Here is a 26,835-nt window from a genome sequence, read left to right on the forward strand (position 1 = left end):
AAAAAATTTTTACTCTAGATTTTAAGCATATTCAAGTCTCAAATGGAATAATGTTTATTTTTAAAGAAATGTTTCTTCCCTGTAAATGCCTATCTTGTGCTGCTCTTGTGAAAACATTTGTTATATTCAGACAGTAGTTCAATAAAATTATTAGAAGTAGGAGTGGGGTTCCCAGTGGTTCAGCAGGTTAAGAACCTGCATGGTGTCCTTGAAGATGTGGGTTTGATCCCTGGCCTACCTCAGTGGGTTAAGGATCTGGTATTGCCACAAGCTGCAGCATAGGTCACAGATGCGGCTCAGATGGCTGTGGCTGTGGCTGTGGTTGTGGCATAGGCCTGCAGCTGCAGCTCCAATTCAACCCCTGGCCTGGGAACTTCCATATGCTGCAAGTGCAGCCATGAAAAAAAGGGAAAAAATTACTATAAGTACATTTTTAGGGGAGTTTAGGTCATATTATGTAAAATGTTTTGTGATGGGAATCAAGAAAGCTAATTTTCTTCTCCTTAAAGATTATTGATTATATTTTATCATGTTAATAACAGTGTATTTTTCACACTGTATACACATTTACTGTTTTCTAGTGCCCAAGCTAGAAGAACTTCCCTGGGTATTTAACTGGAAGAAGGTGCCTATCGTCCTCAGCGGCCTCTTTGGGGAAATTTTTTGTTCAGGGATCTAAAGAAAGTAGACATACTTTGTTGACCTGACTAATACTTTTTAAAGAAGGCCTAGAAAGTTCTTTATTCAAATACTTGTAGAGGGGGCAGAGTATTAAGTGAGGGAACAGTGATCACGTAGACATATCACCAGCTTCAAAACTAAGAAGAAAATATGGATGAAAATGACTTTTTCGTTTATCAAGAAAAGATGTTAATCAGGAAGGCAAAACAGGAAAAGATGAAAAATCAGAAGCAAATTAGAAGACTGATATTTTGAATATGTATTTTGTAATAGCAGAAGGATTTGTTATATTCAAGAGAAAAGACATTTTGAATAATTTAAAAATGGAAATGTTATTAATGCCAAATGATGTGCTATCAAAGGACCTATTTTATGCTGGGATTGATTCAAACCCTAGTAAGATAACTATGCTTTCAGATGAATACCTTTCATTCTGGGATCTTTGAGAAGCAGATATAAGACTTTCTCTCCTCTCTTGCATTTTGTACCTGGTAATAACACAGTAGAATTCTGCACTTAGGATTTCTCAGTTCATAACATAGGCTATTCACTTGTTACCTAAAGCATTTTCAGTGGATTTTTAAAACTTACTGTCACTAACCAAGACATTACATTCAATCATAATTGCTTTTTCCTATGGTTTGATTACATTATTGATAAAAAGAGTAGGTTTTCTGTATTTGTAAAATTGATTTCTTGTTTCTTCTAAGTTGCACTCAAACTGTTCATTTGGTCCAGGGGCACTTCATCCATTAAAAATACATGAAATTACAGTTTTATTTCAAACACCTTATGATACATTTTGTTTATTTTTTTTTCCCCACTGTACAGCAAGGGGGTCAGGTTATCCTTACATGTATACATTGCAATTACAGTTTTCCCCCACCCTTTCTTCTGTTGCAACATGAGTATCTAGACATAGTTCTCAATGCTATTCAGCAGGATCTCCTTGTAAATCTATTCTAGGTTGTGTCTGATAAGCCCAAGCTCCCGATCCCTCCCACTCCCTCCCCCTCCCATCAGGCAACCACAAGTCTACATTTTAAAGACAAACTCAACCACTGTTCTTAGACTTGAGCTGTACCAGAATCACCCAGAGGACTTGTTTAAACAAGGACTAATGGACCCTTCCCCCATCATTTCTGACTTAGAAGCTCTGAGATGGGTCCCCAGAATTTCCAAGAAACTTCCAAAAGGTCTAGGGTGGTGCTGATGCTGGTGTTCCAGGGATTATACTTTGAAAACCAGTACCCTTAGCTAATAACAGAAGAGCTTTACTTCATCCTCCAAACAATCAAAAATTAATAATGTTTGAATTGCATGCATTAAGGGTAAGTTTATGACTCTTTTTTTAACCAGGTTATATACCATAGTGACAAGTAATGACCTTGTTCTGTATAGTGGGAACTAATTTCTTCTATTATTTAGACAATGAAATAACTCTTTTGTAAATTAGAGAGGAATTACTTGTGTAAAATATCTTTTGTAAATTAGAAAGGAATTATTTGTGTAAAATTATGATGACTTCCCCTTGTATTTTAAGTGGCATTCTTTCTGAGACTAATTTAAAAAATCATTTTTAAAAGTAAGAATAGACTAGTAATCTAGATCTGACAAAATGAGAGAAGCAACAGTGCTATAGAATCTTGCTTACACTACTTCCTTTAAAAGGTAATATTGTGAGTATTAAAGATTGTTTGCTAGTGTATTATTTATATTACATTTTCAACTTTGTTTTTATGAAATGTATTTTAAGATTTTAAAAATACTTTAAAACTAGATACTTCTTAATATCTTTTATGCTTGTGCTCTAATTAGAAAAAGATTGTTAATACTAATGATATGATAATGATAAAACTCATGTTTCTGCAGAAATCATATTTTATTTTTAAGCAATAAAAGTAGCTTTTAAAATAGAAGAAGAGGAGTTCCCGTCGTGGCTCAGTGGTTAATGAATCCAACTAGGAACGATGAGGTTGTGGGCTTGATCCCTGGCCTTCCTCAGTGGGTTAAGGATCCAGCATTGCCGTGAGCTGTGGTGTAGGTCACAGACATGGCTCGGAGCTGTGGTGTAGGCTGGCGGCTACAGCTCCAATTAGACCCCTAGCCTGGGAACCTCCATATGCCATGGGTGCGGCCCTAGAAAAAGGCAAAAAGACAAAAAAATAAATAAATAAAATAGATGGAGAAATATGAAAGGCAAATTACTGCTGAAAATTCACCTAATATTTAAGGGATAAACTATGTAAGTGTTGACTGTGAACAGATTGATCCATATTTAGTGTATTAAATTTCCACCTGAGTTATGAAAGATCCAGTATATTATCCTTTAGGGCATGTAAAAAGATTAAATCACATTCTTTCTAAGAGCAGGAACAGTTTGTTTGAGATAACAAATTCATTTTTGATTGCAGTTATAGTTGAAAACTATCTTAAATCAGTTGATCATTGCCTCTCTGATTGCTGTGTATACACTTTCCACAGCCTTTTTACTCTTCTTAAAGTCTGTTTCTTTTTTTTTTTTTTTCTTTCAGTAAGCTTTTATTAAGCAATGGTTTTAAACAAAGCACAGGTATTAGATGTTAAGAAGATCATGACAGGGCCCCTGCCCTCCCACTTCTTTCTTAACTCCTTTCTTCTTTCTGTCTTTTAACTGGGGGTTAGTTCTTCATTCTTAATAGCTCCTTCCAGTGAAATAAGCTCAATTAGTGTGACGCTGGGTCTCTGACTTTTTACTTGCTATGTTTTTGTGGTGGTGGAATGATGCAACTAATGGTCAGTCTGGGGAAAATAAAAGTCTGTTTCTTTATAGTGATTCTCTTTCTTGTTTTAGAAAGGATAAATGGTTGTTTATTTGTTCATAATAAATATAGGCTTCTGCTTATATGACTTCACACATTTTTTTATTTGCCTATATGGAGCACTTATCTATGCAAGTATTAACTTAATAAAAAAAGTTACCAACTTTGTGGCCTTGAACGTATTGTCTTAGATCTTGTTAACTGAGTAATACTCTGGTTAAAAACAAAATGCATACTTCAACTTGAGAGATTTGCCTTTGTAGGAAAAAAAGAATATATTTGATTGTATTTTAAGTTTCATCTGCTTGCTTTCCTGTATTACTTTGCACTTTGTGTTTATAGTTTGTCCAGCAGGGTGATCTTTTTATGCATCTATTATATCCTCTCCTTATTCTGTAAAGTGTAGGTTACAATTCAGAGCACTCAGAGACCTTTGGGATGTGTTATGTTAAACTGTGGCCTTTTCCTTGTGCCCTTCTCCCTTCCTCATTTCAGTCCAAAGATGGTAGCAGCAGGAGGAATTGATGTGGATGTGGTGCCTAGACAGGTGGGGGGGGGCAACCTGAGAGGAGGCAAGTCTAACAGTAGACTGGGGTTGGGGATGGAACAAGGTCATGACCACACAGGGCCCAGCAGGCAGAAGGGCCCTGCACTTGGCTGACCACTCTGCCGTCACCATCTCAAAACTCTTAATAATTTGAAAATGGGGTCCCTGCATTTTTACTTTGCACCAGATCTCCCCAGTTATGTCACTGATCCCGTAACAGAAAACTGGAGAAGAAGAAGCAGAGATCTCCTCTTTCTCCTTGGTCCATTCCTTTACCCACCACCAGGATGGGAATTATCTCTAAGAGGATGATTTTATAGACACTGACAAGCTGTGGGAAATTAGCATGATTTGAAAGCTATGGTGTGTGTATGCACACATGTACTCCAGCCACTGAACAACAAATTGGATAGAGGGAGGTAGGCATTTGTTAAAATGATTTTATAGAATTATCAAAGATAGACTTCCAACAGAGATTTTACTAAGTAAATACATAATATACGCAATTTGAGAAGTACAAGCAATTGGGACTATAGAATTTTATTCCTAAATTAACCTACTGCACGTTTATGTAAACTGCAACAGTCTTTTCCTTCACCCGTACAGCCTGATACTTTATACTCAGTGTACTACTTTATTATTTGGTAATTTTTTTGCTCTTAATACTGTTATTATCTCTAACATGGTAATGGTTTCTTGCCTTTACAGTGCTTATAAAGTTTATTTTTAAAAGACTTTGGAAATTAGAATTTAGAAATTCAAAATCCTAAACTTTGTGATATTAAGGAGCCCTGTAAGTTTCTTTGTGTTATTTGATAGCTGCATAGCACTTCTTATTTAAGATGGAAAGATACTGTTTTGTATCGCACTTACAGTCTTTTTCCAGATCTATTCCTTGTTCAGGTTTGCTAATTTAATTTTACTGGGTAATTAGGCTAAAACCAAACTGTACATTTTTTTTCACTTGAGTATTCTGTTATTTTAACAAACTGTGGAATAACTGGTGTGGGAGGGGATTGTCTATCTTCATAAGAAATGTTGTGTACTTAAGTGAACCAATATAAGATTTTCTGAAATTTGAATGTCACTTCACAGATCTCAGCCAGAATTCGTTATATATAAAATTAATGGGAAATCCCACTGTGGCTCAGTGGAAATGAATCTGACTAGTATCCTGAGGATGCAGGTTCAATCCCTGGCCTTGCTCAGTGGATTAAACATCCAGCGTTGCTATAAGCTGTAGACGTGGCTAGGATCTGGTGTGGCTGTGGCGTAGGCCGACAGCTACAGCTCCAGTCGGACCCCTAGCTTGGGAACCTCCATATGCCGCAGTTGCAGCCCTAAAAAGACATACATACATACATACACACATAAAATAACATGAATATATGATTTTATTTATATATGAATATTTATTTATATATGAATAATATCATACTTTGTTTAGGAGGAAAATCATGGAAAAGATAGGCATGGGAAGAAATAACTAATATCACTGCTGTCTCTCTATAGATTTACTGAAAGTATGTGCCCACTTTTATAAAGTGTCTAATTATGTAATTAAGGACTAACTTTTTAAAACTGGAGGGGGGAGTATCAATATTTTCATTATAAGATGACTCTGCTTGTGGAATTTCTGTTTTAAAATTGATAAAATACATTTCTTAAAGACTTCTTTTAAAATTTTGAAGATTCATTGACTCAAATTTGGCTTCAGTCAAAAATGTCTTAGCCCTTGGGAAAGCCTCTCTGAGTTGTAAAGTATCTGGAAACAGCTGTCAGGTAGCACCTGGTTGAAGGTTCAAGTGGGGAGTAGACTCTTAGCCTGGTGATGAAGGTGTTGAGGGTAGTGTAGCTAGGAGAGTGAAACCAGCTAAAAGTCAGCTGACTTGCTCTAAGTTTCTCCCATTGCAAGAGAAGATTTTTTTAAAGAGTTATATAGTTAATAATTTTTAAAAGATTTAGAGTCTAAATATGGACAAGAATTATTTCACTTACTTTTATCCAGAATTACAAGATTATATATTTAGATTCTCTAGAAAATAAACTACATTAGAAGCATTAGTTTTTCATGATACTGTACAAGGTAATAACTGTAAAAATGAAGGTAAAATGTATTTCTGCCTATAATAAGCCTAAAACATAATATCAACCTAGGGCATAGAAGGTATGCAAGCAACGGAACTGGTAGCATAAATCAAATAATATGGTGATAAAGTGTTAAGTGAAATTTCAGCTTCACAAGTAATAAACCCTTGTTTCTGCTGAAATGGTCTAACACAAATTGCATCTTTTGCTTTAAGCCTGGAGAAACTTTACATAGGAGGTGGAATTTTAGATATTGTGTGGACAGTGGGAGAAAGTGCTTCTGACAAGCTGCAGTGCAAAGGGAAGGGAATTGTGAGGACAGGTATAAAGGGAGGGAAGCGCTGGCTTTAGGAAGCAGAGGGCATGGACTTGTGCTGTTATAGAAATAGAAAGTAAAACCTACTGGGCAGAAGGACTGAACACATTTGTCAAAACAAAGGAAAAGGACAAACATAGAAGAAGAGAAAGCTGATGCAGAACCGGGCTGATGGGCTCAAGGAGAGTATTGTTCAGTAAGAGGCAACTCAGTGGGTTTTCCTTCTAGACAGAAAGTTTGAAAGAGACAAAATATAGTCTCTAATTAGGGATGCATGTGAAATTAAGCAGAAAACAGTTTAATTTTGTTTGAAGACTGGACACTTTTATAATTTCGTAGCAATTAAAATAAATTTGATATTCATAAATGTGAAAAAGTAAAGTGTCTTGATCTCTATGCCAGCCTTTGTGGCCAGCTGCCCCAAGACAGCTCTTGGTTACCTGCATTGCATCAAAGCTCGTCCATTGCCATGCACTCCTTCCCTGACCCTTCCCAGACTATATTTTCCTCTTGGTGATATATCGAAGGACTAGCAAATTGGGGGCCATTTTAAAATTTTCTCTTTGCCCTTTATTCTTTCCAGTCCTGGATATGATTTCTGCAAGTTCTTAATCTCTTTATGCCTCAGTTTTGTTATTTGTTTTGTGGAGATAATAAAACTTTATTGCCACTCTCAGAATTAAAAAAGCTAATGCTTGAAAACATCCAGCATAGTGCATGGCATATAATCATTGAGCATTAGTCAGCAAATGTTATCATAACTCTAGAGAAAAAGTAATAATTTAGAGAAAAAAAATTGAATTGTGTTTGCCAAAATTTGGGGTTGTGTTTATGCAGTAGATTATATATAAATTTGTTTTCACTAGATAGGTTATCAAGGGTCTTCTCTTTACTTATTTTAAAAGGTAATTGGGGCACAGCAAAATATAACATCACTATCCTATAGTGGGCCCATGAAATCGTAATTACCTTCAAATAAGTTTGAAAAGGGTAAGAGGGTTGTTCCATGAGGCAGGTTATCCTTAGTTCTAATTTTAGTTGTGAAATTATTTGCTTCTCAAACTAAGCAACATCTCTAATTCCATATTGTTGATGACTCAGTGATTTTAGATGTTGTAAATTAAGTGTACATTGGGTTTTCACACCCTACCTGTAATGTAGATTATCTGAATCATGATATCCCTATCATCTATGGCACCATCTTGGACTTCATAACATTTATACCAAGTCTTTACCTGTCACAACTATCTCCTTTCTGTCTTTCATGATACCTTAGTAGAGGAGAATTCACCCCTCACTTGGTTATAAATAGCAGCATTGTCAACTAGACTTTTTGATATGTTAATTGAGCACACATTTCAAAGAATAATAAAAGCATTATTCATATTTTATAAAGCTTATCTATTGATGAAAGATTGTAACTGAAACTTAACGTGAGAGGATCAGCTTTATTCAAACCAGGTTATTGAGAGGAAGGAATCATAGGTTTTACTCAATACAGTTTGATCAATTCCACAGTGTTTTTCATTCAAAATCATTTTACTATTCCCTTTGCCTGCCTCCATCATCCTTACAGAGAACTTTGACCTGGCAGGCCTTGATGATGGTGAAATCCAGTTCCCTGAAGTCTCCCTTTGGAATACGAAGTCTGTGTTTCTAATATAATTAGCTATTCAAGAGAACATGATTTCTGTGAAAAGGCAGTATAGTCCTATAGAGATAGATTTGTTTTACCTTGCTAATTTGATTCTCAAAATTTAAATGTCACGAATGTCCTTAAGAACCACTAGCGTGGTACATGAATATTAAAAAATTACAGTTCTGAGAAGTAGTGCTAAGAATGTTTAGCTCACCTATATTGTATAAATTAGACAAGGATACTTGCTGATCCTGGCTGCTGCTCCCATTGCTAGTGCAACTACCAACAGAGAAAGGTCTCCATTCACAGAGTTGGGGGGAGGGGCACTATAGATGGTGGGATCACATCTCTTCTAAAGTCTTTTTGCTTACCATTGGTTTTTCTTAAGTTAAAGATAGATTCTTCTATACTTTAATTTTTTTAGTTTAAAAAGTAACAATCCCATCTTATTGGACTTGATTAAATCATCATTTATTTTTCATTTATGCAGTTTATTTCTGACATTAATAGAGTCCTTTACTCAGTACTTTGACACTTTAACAATTTTGTAAATACAGTTTGAGAGAGTCTAAGCTTAAAAAAGTGAAGTTTTTATTTGAATGTAAAAACCTGTGTTTGGGATACTTGTTGCCCGTTGTGCCTTCTCACAGATAATCTAGAAACAGTAATATTGATTGGTTATTTTTTTTCATAACCCTTTGTGAATGATTATTGGCAACAAGTGTTAATTTCTCTTCAACTGTGAATAATAACATATAAGTCATTTAGAATTACCAGGTGTTTTAAGAGCTACCCAAGGTGACATTCAAAAATTTAAGGGCTTCAGAATAGGAGATGCTTAATTGTTATTTAAGATTGGAATTATTTGTAATAATCTTAGGTGTAAATGCTAATGTCTTGTTGGCTTTCTACTTCACCTTATTGTTGCTGGTATAAAAATCTGTTGAGGAGTTCTTGTTATGGCTCAGTGGAAACGAATCTGGCTAGCATCCATGAGGACACAGGTTTGATCCCTGGCCTCGCTCAGTGGGTTAAGAATCCAGCATTGCTGCGAGCTGTGGTGTAGGTCGCAGACATAGCTTGGATCCCTCATTGCTGTGGCTGGAGCATAGGCCAGCAGCTACAGCTCTCATTTGACCGCTAGCCTGGGATCCTCCCTATGCCACAGGTGCAGGCTCCCCGCCCCCCCAAAAAAGTGTTGAAATGTTTGAAATTATTTCCTCTGTTGTAGTTTGTTTCATGTGTAGAAATGTGGTTATCCAAGGACTGATTTGTGTTCCCAGATGTTAAATATGGGGTGCTGTTTACTGCTAACTCATAGTTCTAAAGACTATCTTGACTAAATATTTTTGTTCTTTTTGATTGGTTATAGTTTAATATTTCATGTATTTTGAAAATAAATTTAGTTATAAATACATTTATCAGTGGGATCTTAATCTTTTTCTTTTTTTGTAATGTATACTTATAAGCCAAATTAAAATACTTAAATACATTGAGTATTTTCATCATTATATTTTACTACTGTGATACAAAATAAAATGCTTTCTACTGCCACGTGCAAGCGTAGCTACTGGTTTCCATCGCCAAGCATGGTCTCCCCAGCACCTGATGCTGACCACAGTTTTCACTGATCTGCATATACCAGTGGACATTCCTCACAGCTGTGCATACACTCTGCTGCCCCACCCCCATAAAAGTGCTTGCAGTTGGCTACCGCTGCATACATCCACCCATGACTTCATCTGGCCACTGCCACCATCCTGGCTCCCACTGCCACCATCCTGGATCCCACTACTGAATGTGTGTCCATGGATGACCTCTACAACAGAACAGTTGCACACAGCTGACTTTGGCCCCTGCTGCCACATGCATGCCTGCAGCCATCCCCCATTGCCATGTACACATTCATAGCCAACCCTAGCCTCTGCCTAGTCAAGAATACTCACTAATGGACTTGTATTCACTGTTAAGGACCCCACCATCCCTCAAAGTCACTACTGACCGTCCCAGCTGCTGCACTGCTGGGTCCCTTCCCAAAATCTGGAGCTTCAGTACGCATAGTGTCCTGCATACAACTAGACCTGGTTCAGCAGTGCACTCTTGCACATCCTTCCAGTCACCCCCATACCTACTCTTCAGACCCTTTTCAGATGAAGGTCTGTCTTTATGGGAGCAAATTTATGAAAGCTGGAAAATGTGACTGCTTCTTCAGATGCACAGACATCAATACAAGGAAACAAGGAACACCAAAATTCAGAGATACATGACACCACCAAAGGGACTCAATAAACTTCCAGTAACCTATCCTCAAGGAAATGGAGATCCACAAAATTCCTGGGGGAAAAAAGCAAAGTAATTGTCCTAAAGAAGGTCAGTGATCTGCAAGAAGACATAGACAAACAATTATAGGAAATCAGAAAAATAATCCTCCCAAAAATGAGAAGTTCAACAAAGAGATGAGAAAATTAAATATATAAATAAATTCTGGAACTAAAGCTTGAATGCCTGAGCTAAAAAATACAGTTCATAGCTTTAGCATCAAACTTGATCAAGCAGAAGAATGAATCAGTGAATTCAAAGACAGGTAATTTGAAATTATCAAGTTGTAGCTAAAAATGAAAAAAATCCTACGGGACTTAAGGGACATTACAAACGACTCAATATACCAATCATAGAAGTCCCTGAAGGAGAGGAGAGAAAGTGGCAGAGAGTTTATTTAAAGAAGTAATAACTGGGGGAGTTCCTGTTGTGGCTCAGTGGCTAACAAATCTGACTAGGGACCATGAGGTTGTGGGTTCAATCCCTGGCCTCGATCACTGGGTTAAGGATCCAGCATTGCTGTGAGCAGTGGTGTAGGTCGTAGACGTGGCTCAGATCCCATGTTGCTGTGGCTCTGGCGTAGGCCTGCAGCTACAGCTCCAATTAGACCCTTAGCCTGGGAAATTCCATATGCCATGGGAGCAGCCCTAGAAAAGGCAAAAAGACAAGAAAGGAAGGAAGGAAGGAAAGGAAAGAAAGGAAAGAAAGAAAAACGGAAAACTTTTGGAAGAAAGGAAGAAAGAAAGGAAAGAAAGAAAAACTGAAAACTTTCCAAATCTGTAAAGGGAAATAGATATGCAGGTTTAAGAAGCTGTAGGACACAAAATAGATTTATACTGTCAAAAGTCAAAGACAGAAATTCTCTGATGGCTCAGTGGGGTAAGGACCCAGTGTTGTTACTGCTATGGCTCAGATGACTGCTGCGGTGTAGGTTCAATCCCTGGCCTGGGAACTTATGCATTCTGGGGGAATGGCCAAAAAAATCCAAGAAAAAGGATTCTGAAAGCTGCAAGAGAAAAGTGACTCATCACATACAACTGAACCCCCTTTCTTCCCATAAAACTTTCAGTGGATTTCTCAACAGAAACCTTGTAAGACGAGAAGAAAGAGTGGGATGATATATTTCAAAGCACTGAAAAGAAAAAAACCTTCCAACCAAGAATACTATGTTCTGTTAATTATCCTTTAAAATGAAAAAATAAAGTCTTTCCCAGATAAACAAAAAAATGAGTAAGTTTATCACCAGCAGACCTGCCTTACAAGAAATTGTTCAGGGAATTTTTCAAATAGAATCAAAATATGCTAAACAGTAACATGAAAACATTTGAAAGTGTAAGTCCCATTGGCAAAGGTAAATATATAGACAAATGTAGAATAACACAACACTGTAAATAATGGTGTACAAATTACCTGTAACCATAATATAAAAATTAAAAGACAAGTATTAAGAGTAATTATAACCATAAAAATTGAATAACAGATTCACAATATTGAAAGTGGTTTCTAACCTCAAGAACACAAACTGTGTGGGAGTAAAAGCAGTGTTTTTGTATGCAGTTGAATGTGCAAATTAAGATAGGTGTTTACAAATACAAAGAGAAAACTTCTAGTAGATACAAAAATGGTAAAAAGAAAGGAGTCAAATCACTACCCCCCCAAAAAAACAAATAACAAAATAAGGGAGGATGGGAATAATAAAAAGAATGGCCAAACACAAAATAATTAACAAAATGGAAATAGTAAGTCCATATTTACTGTGAATAACTAAATGTAAATAAACTAAACTCCCCAGTCAAAAGGCTGAGTGGCTAGAATAAAAGAAAACCAAGATCTAGTGATGGGCTGACTAAAAGAAACTCACTTTAGATATAAGACACATAGCTAAAGGGATAGAAAAAGATATTACATAGAAATGGTAACCAAGAGAGAGCAGGGATGTTTATACTTAGACAAAATAGACTTTAAATCACAAATTGTCAGTAGGGATTACATTGAATCTATAGATTTCTTTGGTTGGTATAGTCATTTTCATAGTATTGAGTCTTCCAGCCCAGAAACATAGTATATCTTTCCATCTGTTTGTGTCACTTTCAGTTTCTTTGAGCAGCATCTTATAATTTTCAAAGTGCAAGACTTTTGCCTCCTTAGATAGGTTTATTCCTAGATATTTTTTTCTTTTTGATGTGATGGTAAATGAGATTGTTCCCTTAATTTTTCTTTCTGAACTTTCATTGTTAGTGTATAGAAATGCGAGAAATTTCTGTGTATTCTATATACTTCACCAAATTTATGAATAAGCTCTAGTAGTTTTCTGATAGCATTTTAAGAAGTTTCTATGTATGGTATCATGTCATCTGCAAATAGTGACAGTTTTAATTTTTTTCTAATTTGGATTCCTTTTATTTTTCTTCTGTGATTGTCCTAGCTGGTATTCCAAAACTATGTTGAATAGAAGTGGTGAAAGGATATCTGTGTCTTGTTGCTGATGTGAACAGAAATTCTTTTCAACTTTTCACCACTGTGAATGATGCTAGCTGTGGGTTTATCATGTATGGACTTTATTATGGTGAGATAGTTTCCCAATATCCCTATCAAGTTACTGATGGCATTTTTCATAGAATTAGAACAAGAAATTTTAATTTGTATGGAAACATAAAAGATTCCAAATAACCAAAGCAGTCCTGAGAAAGAAAAATGGAGCTGGAGGAATCAGGTTCGCTGACTTCAGACTATACTGCAAAGCTACAGTCATCAAAACAGTATGGTACTGGGACAAAAACAGAAATATTGATCAATGGAACAGGATAGAAAGCCCAGAAATAAATCCACATACCTATAGTTAACTAATCTATGACAAAGAAGGCAAGAATAGTCAGTGTAGAAAAGACTGTCTCCTCAATAAGCCGTGTAAGAAAAACTGGACAGCTACATGTAAAAGAATGAAATTGTAATACTCTCTAACACTGTGCACACAGTCACATACAACACCTCAAAATGGATTAAAATATAAGACAAGATACTATAAAACTCTTGAGGAAAATATAGGCAGAACACACTCTGACATAAACCACAGCAATGTCTTTTCATATCCACCTCCTAGAGTAATGAAAATAAAAACAAAAGTAAGCAAATGGCACTTAATTGAACTTAAAAGTCTTTGCACAGCAAAGGAAACTGTAAACAAAAATGAAAAGACAGTCCACAGAATGGAAGAAAATATTTTCAAATGAAGCAACTGACAAGGGATTAACCTCCAAAAATACAAACAAAACATGCCGCCCAATCTCAAAAAAAAAAAAAAAAAAATCAAAAAATGGGCAGAAGACCTAAGTAGACATTTCTCCAAAGACAGACAGGTGGCAAAAAAACACATGAAAAGATGCTCAACATTGCTGGTTATTCGAGAAATGCAAATCAGAACTACTATGAGGTACCACCTTAAACCAGCCAGAATATCCATCATCAAAAAGTCTACAAACAGTAAATGCTGGAAAGGGTGAAGAGAAAAAGGAACCCCCTTACACTGTTGGTAAGAATGTAAATTGATACAGCCACTATGGAAAACAGTATGGAGGTTCCTCAAAAAACTAAAAATATAACTACCATATGATCCAGCATTCCTACTCCTGGGCATATATCCAGAGAAAACCATATTTCAAAAATACATATGCACCCCTAATGTTCATTGCAGCACTATTCATAATAACCAAGACATGGAAACGACCTAAATGTCTACCAACAGAGGAATGGATAAACAAGATTTGGTAAATATATACAATGAAATATTACTCAGCCATAAAATAGAATGCAACAATACCATTTGAAGCAACGTGGATGAACCTCAAGATTGTTGTACTAAGTGAAGTAAGTCAGAGAAAGACAAATATCATGTGATATCACTATATGTGGGATTTTTAAAAAGATACAAACTTATTTACAGAACATAAACAGAGTCACAGGCTTTGAAAAAAAAATTAGGTTACCAAAAAGGACAGGTGGGGAGAGGAATGGACTAGGGGTTTGAGATGGGCATATGCTCACTGTGGTATAGGGAATGACTGGCCAATGCTCTTGTAACATGGGGAATACTGCCCAATATCCTGTGGTATCTATATGGGAAAAGAATCTTTAAAAAATGTGTATGTGCGTATTTATAACTGAATCACTTTTTTGTACAGCGGAAATCATCACAACATTGTAAATCAACTATACTTCAGTAAAACTTTAAAAATGAAAAAAAAAGATTGAAAAAATTAAAAGAAGAAATTGTCACTAGAGACAAAGAAGGTTGTTATATAATAATCAAGGGTCAGCTGAACAGGAAGGTAGAACAATTATAAACATATATGCACCCAACATCAAGGCACCTAAATATGTAAGACAAATCTTTACAAATCAAAAGGGAAAAACGGACAGAAATAGAATAATAGTTGGAGACTTCATTATCCCACTTTCAGTATTAGATAAAACATCCAGCAGAAAATCAGTAAGGAAACAGTTGACTTGAACAACACTATAGACCAAGTAGACCTAGCGTTAAATACAAAGCTTTCTACCAGACAGCATCAGAATATGCACATGGAACATTGTCCAGAATAGACTATGTTAGGTCAAAAAGAAAAAAATACACTTGTTAACAAATTTAAGAGGAATGAAATCATGTCAAGTATCTTCTCAGACAACGGTGGAATAAAACTAGAAATCAGTAATAGAAAGAAAAAAGAAAATTCACAAATAAGTGAAAATTGAACGACCATAGTGTAAAAAATGGAAATCAAAGGAAAACTTTAAAAATACCTTGAGACAAAAGAAAATGAAAAACAACTTACCTAAACTTAGGGAATTTAGAAAAAGCAATACTGAGAGGAAATTTTATAGTGATAAATGCCTACATTAAAAAGAAAGATCTGAAGTAAACAATCTGCCTTTACAACTGAAGGATATATATAAAGAATAATGATATACACCCAAAATTAGCAGTAGTACTTTCACCTATTTTGAGTTTATTTTTGCGTATGGTATTACATGCACCCCTATGTTCATCACAACACTCTTCAGAATAGCCAAAACATGGAAGCAACCTAAATGTCCATTGACAGATGAATGGGTCAAGAAGAAGTGGTACATATATACAATGGAATAATACTCAGCAATAAAGAAGGACAGAATAATGCCAGTTGTAGCAATACGGATTCAACTAGAGATTCTCATACTAAATGAAGTAAATCAGAAAGAGAAAGACAAATACCATATGATATAAATTATATGTAGAATCTAAAATATGGCACAAATGATCCTAACTACAAAATAGGCATTCCTTTTGTGGTTCAGGGGGTTAAGGATCCGGCATGCTCCAAGGTGTGGTGTAGGTTGCAGATGTGGCTCAGATCTGGTGCGGCTGTGGCTATGGCTGTGGCTGACAGCTGCAGCTCTGAATTGACCCCTAGCCTGGGAACTTCCATATGCTGCAGGTATGACCCTAAAAGGAAAGCAAAACAAAGCAAAAATAGAAATAGATCACAGGCATGGGGAGTAGACTTGTTGCCTAGGGAAGGGGGGAGGAAATGAGATGGATGAGGAGTTTGGGCTTGGTAGATGCAAACTCATTTACATTTTGAGTGGATAAGCAGTGGGGTCTTACTGTATAGCACAGGGAACTATGTTCAATCTCTTGAGGTAGAACATGGTGGAAGACAGTATGAAAAAAAGAACAAGTGTGTGTGTGTATATATATGACTGGGTCATTTTGCTGTATAGCAGAAATTGAAGGAACACTGTAAATCAACTATAAATTTTTTAAAACTGGCAGAAGGAATGAAACAATAAAAATTGTAGCAGAAATAAGAGAATAGAAAAGCATTACCAAAGGAAAAAATGAAAGTAAGAGTTGTTTTTGAAAAGATAAACAAAATTGGCACACCCTTAGCTAGTTTAAGGGAAGAAAAGAGAATGCTCAAATAAAATTAGAAATGAAAGAGGAGACATTATGCAGAAATAAAAAGAATCCTAAAGTACTGTTAGAACAATTATATACCAACAATTGGAAAACTAGAAGAAATCAATAAATTCCTAGAGACATACTACCTACCAAAACTGAATCAAGAAGAAATAGAAGGCCTGAGTAGACAAATAACAGAAAGTGAATCAGTAATAACCTTCCAACAAAGAAAGACTGAGGACCAGATGACTTTATGGGGTGGGGGTGGGGTATTTTACCAAGCATTTAAAGAACTGATTCAAACTATTAAACTCTACCAAAAAATGGAAGTAGAGATAATTCTCTTAAATTCGTTTTATGAGTACGGTACCACCCTGATTTCAAAGCCAGACAAAGCAACACAACAAGAAAAGAAAACTACAAGTCAGTATCTCTGATGAACATGGATGGAAAGTCCTCAAGATACTAGCAATTTGAATTTAACAGCATATTAAAGGGATCATATACCATGACAAGATAAGATTTATCCCTGGAATGCACGAGTATTCAACATAGTAGAATCAATCAATGTGATACACTACATTCATAGAATGAAAGAACCACATGATCATCTCAATAGATTCAGTATAAGAATTTAACAAAATTCAAATCCTTTTGTGATTAAAAAAAAAACTTTCAACAAAATCTGTTAGAAAGCATGTACTTCAATACAATAAGGCTCAGAACAAGAAAACAATGTTCCCTCTTACCTAACAATATAGTATTAGAAGTTCTAACTACAGTCATCTGGCAAGAAAAAGAAAATATTTCCAAATTGGAAAAGAAGTAAAATTACCTGTTTGCAATGAAATCATATATGTAGAAAACCCTAAAGCCTCCACAAAAATACTATTAGAATGAGTAAATTCATCAAAGTTGCAGATGCAGAAAAATAAAAATTCAGCTGCAGTTCTATACACTAACAACAAACTATTTAAAAAAAACTACCAAAAAATCCCATTTACATTAACTATGCAAAGAATAAAATACTGAGGTATTAACCAAAGACACTGAAGATGTACACTGAAAATTATAAAGCATAGATGAAGGAAATTATAAAAGACAAATAAATGAAAAGACATTCTACATTCATAGATTGGAATAATTAATATTGTTAAAATGTTTACCCCAAATGATCTACAAATTCAATTCATTGTAATCCCTATCCAATTCCAATGATTCTGTTTTGTATATAAATAGAAAAAAATCCTAAAATTGATATGGAACCACAAAAGACCTTAAATAACCAAAGCAATCTTAAATAAGAACAAAACTGGAGGTATCAAAATGTCTGTTCAGATTACATCACAAAAGTGTAGTAATCAAAATAGTATGTGACCTGGCATGTAGACCAGTGGAACAGACTGGAGAACCCAGAATTATACATTTACAACTCATCTTTGATAAAGTTTCCTAGAACACACAATGGGGAAGGGATAGTCTCTTGAACACACAGTATTGGGAAAACTGGATATCTACATGCAGAAGAATGAAATTGGACCCCATCTTTCACAAAAATCAACCCAAAATGGGTTAAAACTTAAATGTACGAAACTGTAAAACTCCTAGAAAAAAATATAGGAGAAATGCTTCTTTATGTTAGAAAGTGGGGAAACGACAAAGGAAAAGGCAAACTATAGAATGAGAAAAATATTTGCAAACCATATATCCCATACAGAGGTTTGTATTTTTGTTTGTTTGTTTGTTTTTTGTCTTTTTTGCCATTTCTTGAGCCGCTGCCACAGCATATGGAGGTTCCCAGGCTAGGGGTCTAATAGGAGCTGTAGCCACCAGCCTACGCCAGAGCCCGCATCTGCAACCTACACCACAGTTCACGGCAACACCAGATCATTAACCCACTGAGCAAGGGCAGGGATCGAACCCGCAACCTCATGGTTCCTAGTCGGATTCGTTAACCACTGTGCCACAACGGGAACTCCCCATACAGAGTTAATATTCAAAATGTATGAGAAATTCATACAACTCTATACCAAAAAATACAGATAATCCAATTTTAAAATGTTTTCAAAAGAAATTCATACAGCTAAGAAATGTATGAAAAGATGTTCATCATCTCTTGAGAACTCCCTGGTGGTTCTAGTGGTTAGGATTTGGTGCTTTCACCACTGTGGTCCGTGTTCAGTCCCTGATCCGGGAACTGAGATCCAACACCCACGCTGCTGCACACCACGGCAAAAAAAGAGAGAGATGGTCATCATCTCTAATCATCAGGGAAATGAAAATCAAAACCAAGAGCTACTGCTTCACACTTGTCAAGATGGCAGCTATCACAAAGAGATACGGGCAAAGGGAAACTTTGTACACTGTTGGTGGGGACGTAAGTTGACAATTACTATGGAAAACAGCATGGAGATGGCTCAGACATTTAGAAATAGAACTACCATATGATCTAGCAGTCTTGCTTCTGGACATTTACCTGAAGGAAATGAAATCAGGACCTCAAAGAGATGCCCACCACTCCCATGTTCAGTGCAGCAGTATTCACAGTAGCTGAGATATGGAAACAACCTAGATGTCCTTCAGCAGATAAGTGGATAAAGAAAATGTGATACACACACATATGAGATATATATGGAATATTTACATATAAATGGAATATTACAAAAAAGTACATACATGTAATATTATGTCACTGGAATATATAAATGAATATTACATATATATGGAATATTATTCAGGCTTTAAAAAAATAAGGAACTCTCACTTCTATATGAAATCTAAAATTGTCAAACTCATGGAAGCAAAGAGTAGAATGGTGTTTGCCAGGAGCTAAGGTTGGGAGAAATGGGGTGATATAGGTCTAAGGGTATAAAATTTCAGTTATGCAAGATGTGTAAGTTCTAGAAATCTAATTACAGTATCGTTAACAGTACTATATTGTGTTGCAAAGAAGATGAGTAAATCTCACCACAGAGAGGCACAAAATAGAAACTGTTAATTAGCTTGATTGTAGTGATCCTCTCACAGCATATACACATATCAAAGCATCAAGTTGTACACCTTGTATAAAATATATATAATTTTATTTGTCAAAGATGTCTCAGTAAAGCTGTTAAAATATAAAAATTCAAGGAGTTCCTGTTGGGGCTTGGTAGGTTAAGGACCCGATGTAGTCTCTGTGAAGTTGTGGGTTCAATTCCTGGCCTTGCTTAGTTGATTAAGGACCCAGTGTTGCTGTGGCTGTGATGTTAGCCAGCAGCTGCAGCTCTGATTCAGCCCCTAGCTTAGGTACTTCCATGTGCCATAGGTGTAGCCATAAAAAGAAAAAAAATTCAAGATATAAAACATTAAGTTACTTCTCACTGTCAGATGATGTGGCTTTATGTGTTTTCTAGTCTTGTTATGAGCTTAGAGTTATCTGTATGATGGTAATGCACCAGTCAGCTTAAAATGGAAAACAAGAAATTAAAAATATTGAATTTGAGGATATCCTTGGTGGCTCAGTAGGTTAAGGATCCAGTGTTGTGGCTGCTGTGGCACGGTTTCAATCCCTGGTTATAGAATTCTGCATGCCGTGGGCATGACCAAAAATACAGACATTGAATTGGAATTGTCAGTGATCTCGTTAGGTACTTTTCTTACAGGATATTGAATCAAATTTGAAAATACCTTATTTGACCAAAGATTAAATGCCTTATAAAGTAGAAGATGTTACAGGTGTACCCAAGTCTTTTTTTCAGAGCACCAGAGAGAAATAGAGTACATAGAAAGAATGAATTTAGTTACATATTTTATGGTTAATCCAAGGACTCAACAACATGGGCACATATTTGTCAAGTGAAATGATTCTGTGAAGTAAATATTTTCTTGGTTTCAGCCTAAAAATTTCTCTTTGTGCCATTAGTGATTGATGAAGTCAGTTCCAGGGCAAATATTCAGATTGTTAGAATATTTGCAAAATCATTTTTGTCCAGCTCTGCAGCTGCTACCCTAGTCCTGGCCCTCATCATCGTACACCTGGTTTACTGCCTTATCTGTATTAGAATCCAAACCTCAGTCTCCCCTGACTTAAACATTAGTAATGAATTTACTTGTTTCCTATACATTGGAGAGCCCACTGTGTATCAAGAATTTATTTAAGTAATATTTTTACATTTTCCATTCCCGAGTTAGGAGTTTTAATTGTCATTAATTGGCTACCAAATCAAACCTAATCTCAGCCTAGAATTTAAGGTTTTCCAAATCTCCCTTATTCTTGCTCTTCAGCACAAGTCTCTTCGTGATAACAGTTCTTCTTCTCAGCTAAGTACATGTCTGTTTCCACTTCATGATGCCTGGTCTTTCCTCTTCAAGGATGTGCTCCTCCTCCCTTACAGTTTTTAATAACACAGCCAAAAGTACCTTGTGAGGTTTGAGGTTCAGGTTGAGTTTAGTCATCTAATCTGGGTCAACCTTTTATTCTGGATCCCAAAAGCAATATCAGGAAACTGAATGTTCTAGTTCATCTGTGTTACCAAATTTTATGTATAGATTAACAATGCTAAACACTCATCAGTCAAATTCACATCATAAGAAAATATGCTGCAACCTCTTTAATACTTCTTTGATGACATAGATGGTGTTTCACTTGGAAATTTAGATATATAGGAATATTTGCTAATAGAAGTTTCTAGTTTTTATTCACTTTCATATTTGCTGGCATTTTGTTTATTTGATGCTATTGTAAATATCATACATTTCAGATTTTTAACCAGGAGGTGTCTCTGTTCCACACTCTGAACACCTAATATGGTGCTTTGCATATAATAGGTTTTCATAAAGTGCTTGATTCATCTGTCAAAAACAGATTTTCAGTGAGCATCTGCTCTGTGCCACAATATAGAACTTTAGTACTAGAGTCATGAAAGATAGTCTGTGTTCTTATCTACATGTAAATATTAGCTGTCGGGAAGGACAGGCACGTGGACAGACAGCGCTAACACAGTGTGAGTTCTCTGATGGAGGTAATACACCACAGCATGTGGTACCTGGGCTGTGCTGGGCTGTCTGGCAAACTTCCAATAGAAACAATATCAGCACCAAGGAGGAAATAACGACATTTTAGTCCCCGATAATCTTCAGACCCCAAAACTCTACCAGCTGAAGCTGGAAATCAGAGTACAGTGTGCTTGGTTTTGCAAATAAAGCAGTAAGACAAATCTCTAGACCCCCTCCCGCCAGAGTGCCCCCACTGAAACCTCCCCTTGGAGAAGTTCCGGGGCCCCTCTGAGAGGAAGGGCAAGTGAGGTCACCTGAAGGACAGAGGAACAGAGCACTGGTGGAGAGAGCAGAGTGCCTGGGCATAGTTCTCTGAGGCCAGAGCCTGGATTTGGTGGGAAGGGCCAGTGAAGAGGTGGTCCTGACTTTAGCCAGGTCGTGAAGGGCTTTACAGGCCTTGGTAAGAGCTAGGAAGTCATTGACAGGCTTTTAGCTAAAGGAAAATGACATGATCCTATTTAATTATCAGAGTTGTACCAAACCCAGTTTAAATGCTTACTCTATTTTTCATGCATTTTACTAATTAGATTTTTTAAATATTATTCTGTACTTTCTTACTTTTAAAAAATGTTATTTTAAAAAAGCATTTTAGATCCCCTATATCAGTGATTTAAAAACCTTTGTTTTCCTAACAGAGGAATTCTTAAGAATTTTAAAATTCTGCATAATAGCTTCCTGTTTTTTTAAAAAAAAGAAAGTCTTGTGTTTGAGTGGTGGTGGTTCAGTGTCTGTTCTGCTGTGTCTGGTGGAGCAGTGGTGTGATGGGGATCATGGTTACTGTCTTGGTTGCTTCCCTCTGCCCTTCACTGACTTTAGGAATTGAATTCTGGAGTGACTTTATGTTACTAGGTAGGGCTCTGTGCTTCTTATTGGTGGCAGCAATAGCTTTCACCAATTTGTGGTTGGTGATCTCTTAGGCCTTTACTCTAGATATTCAATGAAACATGTGCTAAATATTCTTGGTGCTGGTGATATTTCTCTGAGCAAAATAGACATAATCCCTGACCTAATGGGCTTCTAGTGTAGTGGAAGAAATGAACATTAATAAGTCATCACACTTAGGGGTGCATTTTTTTTTTTTTTTTCAGTTAAAGTTTTGTCCAGATATATGCCCAGGAGTGGGATTGCTGGATCATATGGTAGTTCTATATTTAGTTTTCTGAGGTACCTCCATACTGTTTTTCATAGAGGTTTTACCAATTTACATTCCCACCAACAGTATAGAAAGGTTCCCTTTTCTCCATTCCATCTCCAGCATTTGTTATTTGTAGACCTACTAATGATGACCATTCTGACCTGTGTGAGGTGGTACCTCATTGCAGTTTGTTTGGATATTTTTTGCTTTTTAGGGCTGCACCTTTGGCATATAGAGGTTCCCAGACTTGGGGTCTAATTGGAGCTACAGCTGCTGGCCTATGCCACAGCCACAGCAATGCCAAATCCGAGCTGCATCTGTGACTACACCACAGCTCACAGCAACACTGGATCTTGAACCCACTGAGTGAAGCCAGGGATCGAGTCTACAACCTCATGGTTCCTACTCGGATTCATTTCTGCTGCACCATGATGGGAACTCCTCACTGTAGTTTTGATTTGCATTTCTCTAAGAGTTTGTGATGTTGAGCATTTTTTCATGTGCCTGTTGGCCATCCATATGTCTTTGGAGAAATGTCTATGCAGGTCCTTTGCCCATATTTCAATTGGAATTTTTTTTTTTTTTTTTTTTTTTTTTTTTTGCTGTTGAGTTGTATGAGTTGTTTGTATATTTTGGAGATTAAGCCCTTGTAGGTTGCATTGTTTGCAACTATTTTCACCATTCCGTAGGTTGTCTTTTGGTTATTTGCAGCAACAGGGATGGCACTAGAGATTCTCATACTAAGTGAAGTAAGTCAGAGAAAGACAAATACCATATGATATCAGTTCTATCTGGAATCTAATAAATGGCACAAATAAACCTATCTACAAAAAAGAAACAAACTCATGAACATAAAAAACAGACTTCTGGTTGCCTAGCGGGAGGGGGAGGGAGTGGGATGGACTGGGAGTTTGGGGTTAGTAGATGCAAATTAATGCATTTGGAGTGGATAAGCAGTGAGATCCTGCTGTATAGCACAGGAAACATGATAGAGGATAAGGTGAGAAAAAAATGTGTGTATGTGTGTATACACATATATATGTATGTATTTACATAACTGGGTTACTTGTGCTATACAGCAGAAATTGACAGAACGTGGTAAGTCAACTACAAAAAAGTTTTTTTAAAGTCATCACACAATGGGAGTTCTCATTGTGGCTCAGTGGTAATGAACCTGACTAGTATTCATGAAGATGCTGGTTCGATCCCCAGCCTCGTTCAGTGGGTTAAGGATCCAGCATTGCTGTAAGCTATGGTATCGGTCACAGACGTGGCTGATATCTGGTGGTGTTGTGGCTGTGGTGTAGGCCAGCAGCTGTAGCTCCAGTTTGACCCCTAGCCTGGGAACTTCCATGTGCCTCAGGTGCAGCCCTAAAAAGCAAAAAAAAAGAAAAAGTTATTGCATAACATAAGTACACACTGTGTGATGCATGCCAGGTAGAAGGGGCGATGTATACTGGAAAAGCTTTTGAAGAAGTGACATCTAAGTAGAGACAGAAGCTAGGATCTGAAGGATGAGAAGGAGGTGGGCCAAGGCAGAAGGTTCCAGGCAGGGTCATAATGTGCATGGGCGGTCTGCAGTAATGAGGTGATGGAAGAAGAGAAGGGGGGCAGAGGCCATGCTGAGGATGTGGGCTTCTGTCCTCACTCTAGTGAGAAGCCATTAAAAGGTTTTGAACACGGGAATGAAACGAGATGATTTGCCTTAAAAAGATTGTTTTGGGTGATGTGTGGAAATTTGCTGGGAAACAACCAGGATGAACGCAGCAGCATCAGGAGTCTCTCCCAGCCTCAGGCACACAGGAGACATGTGGGCTCCCTGAGAATGACTAGGTCACTGTCTATATCCTAGCATGTAAAAGCATTCATACCTGGACTGTGGGTTAAATATTTTTAAGACACCTCAAAGAGTGGTGCTGATTTGTACTCTTTTTTTTTTTTTTCCATAAAACTTCACAGTCTTTGAACTGCTGTGGCCAGTGTGAAGGTCATCCATTCATTCAACAAATGTTTGAGTGCTTAAAATGTGCTGGGTCCTGGCTGGGAGATGAATAGATGGAATCTGTGCAGAAGGTGGACCTGATACCTGCCATCAGGTGACTTCCCACCTTGAGGACCAGAGCTGAGCGAAGCCCCCAGCATATTGGCCCCGTGCCTATCATGTGATGTGGTGTGGAATTAGCCTCTGTTCAAGCCTCAGGATAGGGAATGTCCTGGATGAACCATGAGACCCTCTTGGTTCTCACTTATACTACTTGGTATCTGCTTTGATTATCTTTGCTGAAAACATGGCCCCTCCTAAGTCCAAACGTGTGTCAGAGACCTGACAACCTAAAGATTGAATCCCAGCTCTCCTTCACTCAGAAAAGTGGGACCCCTGCTTAATGATCACTCTTCCATTACTGCATAAATTACCACAAATGTGGTGGTTTGAACCACACACATTTACTGTCTCATGTTGTCTATGGGCCGGAGTCCAGGCACGGCTCAGCTGGGCCCTCTGCCTGATGCCACAGCAACCGTCTCAGCCAAGCCACCTTCTCCAGTGGAGTCCAGGACCCTCTTCCCAGCTCATTCTGGGTATTGACAGAGTGTGTTTTCTTTCACTTGTAGGAAGGCTGCTCCTTTGCCTAGGCAGTTTAAGATATGGCTTTTTGCTTCTTCAAGGGCAGCAGAAGAAAGAAAGTCTTCTGCTTTGAGTCTCTGGAGCTTAGGGGAGGCCTAAGCCGCCTTTTAAAGGTTTTGTTTAGTTTAGTCAGGCCCACTCAGGATAATCTCTTGATGAACACAAAGTCAACTGATGAGAGACCTTTGTTATATCTGCAAAACCCGTTCACATTTGTCATGTAACTTAGTACTGTAACAGGACTGACATCTCATTTTGTTCACAGCTCCCGTCTATACTGCAGAGAGAGGATCATACAAGGGCTTGAATCATTGGGAGTCAGTCAAAGGTTTCTGCCTGCCTCGCTTGCCTCTGAGAATTTCTCCCATCTCTTGGCTCCCACAAGGCATCCTCCTCTTAGTCTTTTCATTCCTTTGGTGGTTCCTCCTCCTTTCTCCTCCTCCATTCCATAAATGTTCAGGTTCTCCAGAACATCCTGTTAACCATCTAGCCTGTTTCCTGACCCTGTATCTGTTGTTTTCTACTGGATGAGAACCATTTTTCCTTCTTCTAAAAGCAAAACTAAGAGCAGGTTCTTTTTTCCCAATCACTTGTTGAAGAGCACAGACTCATAAATAAAACAAAAGCAATCTATTATACTACTTCCTGCCATTGTTGGATCTATTTGGGAAGAAGAGAAATATTCCTACCTTAGCATGATTGGTTCCAGCTCCAGCCACACAGGGTAGGGTAAGCTGTGCATGGGTGGTGGTGAGAACCCTGAGGATGGTTGAGAAAAGCTTGCCAGCCCAGGGATTAGCAGTGGTGTCAGCAGGTTCTAGAAGATGTAGGTAGCCACGCAACATGGAGGGGTACTCTCCTGGTATGTCCAGGTGCCTTCAGATATGATACATTCGTGGCTGTTATTGGCAGGGGCCAGACATGAGTGGCTTAGGGCAACCATGTGTTAATATTAACCCACCAACAATTTAAAATTAGACTGCTGGAAACAAATACATTATTACAATTTAAATGTGACATTTGTACCTGAATTCAGCCTTCTGCCCTCAAGCAAAATTGAGTATCTATCCTTCCTCTAGCTTAAGGCCTTTAGTCTCTCTAGTCTCCCTCATTTAGGAATAGCTGGGTAGAGTTTGCCTGGAAGAAGTTCTTTTTCCTCTTTGTGTAATGGCCTTCATTTCTGTTTTTATCTGTTTGGTTTTTACGTTAAGAACCAGCTTAGGGGAACAAGCTTAGATGTCATCTTCTTGCTAAAGCATTTTCAGTTCTAGAAACATGCCATCAGTGTCCATCCTTGAGAAACTTAATCCTTCTTTTCTCTCTTTGTTCTTGGGTTGTAGATACTTATGTCAGTTACACCCACAATGATGTATTATAATAACTTATTTAATATGTTTGTCTATCCTACTAGTGAGATCCCTGATGATAGAAATTGGTTTCTTCATTTACTTAACTATAGTGTCTGACCTATAACAGGTGCTCAATTAATATTTTAAATCAGTGAATGAATCAATCATTGCCCCAACCCAAGTCAAAGAATTTCCACCCAGTATTGGTGACTTCAGGTGACCATGTCTGATTCCCTCAGATACAAACACTGACCCTTTAGACCTATTTCTCACTTTGTTTTGTGGTCTTACTAACCATCCTTTCTGTAGCTGGTTTGGTTATTCTGGCCTATAGTTCTCTGCTTTTTTTTTTTTCCCTT

At 37.2% G+C, this 26,835-nt stretch overlaps 1 protein-coding gene and 1 long non-coding RNA gene across 2 annotated transcripts in view; both read left to right on the forward strand.

The window, feature by feature from the left end:
• Window positions 1–11,874, forward strand: part of LOC110255584 — a 90,535-nt gene extending 78,661 nt beyond the window's left edge. The window contains exon 5 of the long non-coding RNA XR_002336134.1: window positions 582–11,874. This is a non-coding gene — a long non-coding RNA (uncharacterized LOC110255584). The remainder of the gene's footprint in view (window positions 1–581) is intronic.
• The window catches only part of ZEB1 (zinc finger E-box binding homeobox 1), a 203,026-nt gene that overhangs the window by 80,027 nt on the left and 96,164 nt on the right, over window positions 1–26,835 (forward strand).

Source organism: Sus scrofa, chromosome 10, assembly GCF_000003025.6.
Source record: "Sus scrofa isolate TJ Tabasco breed Duroc chromosome 10, Sscrofa11.1, whole genome shotgun sequence".
NCBI classification, from domain to species: Eukaryota; Metazoa; Chordata; class Mammalia; order Artiodactyla; family Suidae; genus Sus; species Sus scrofa.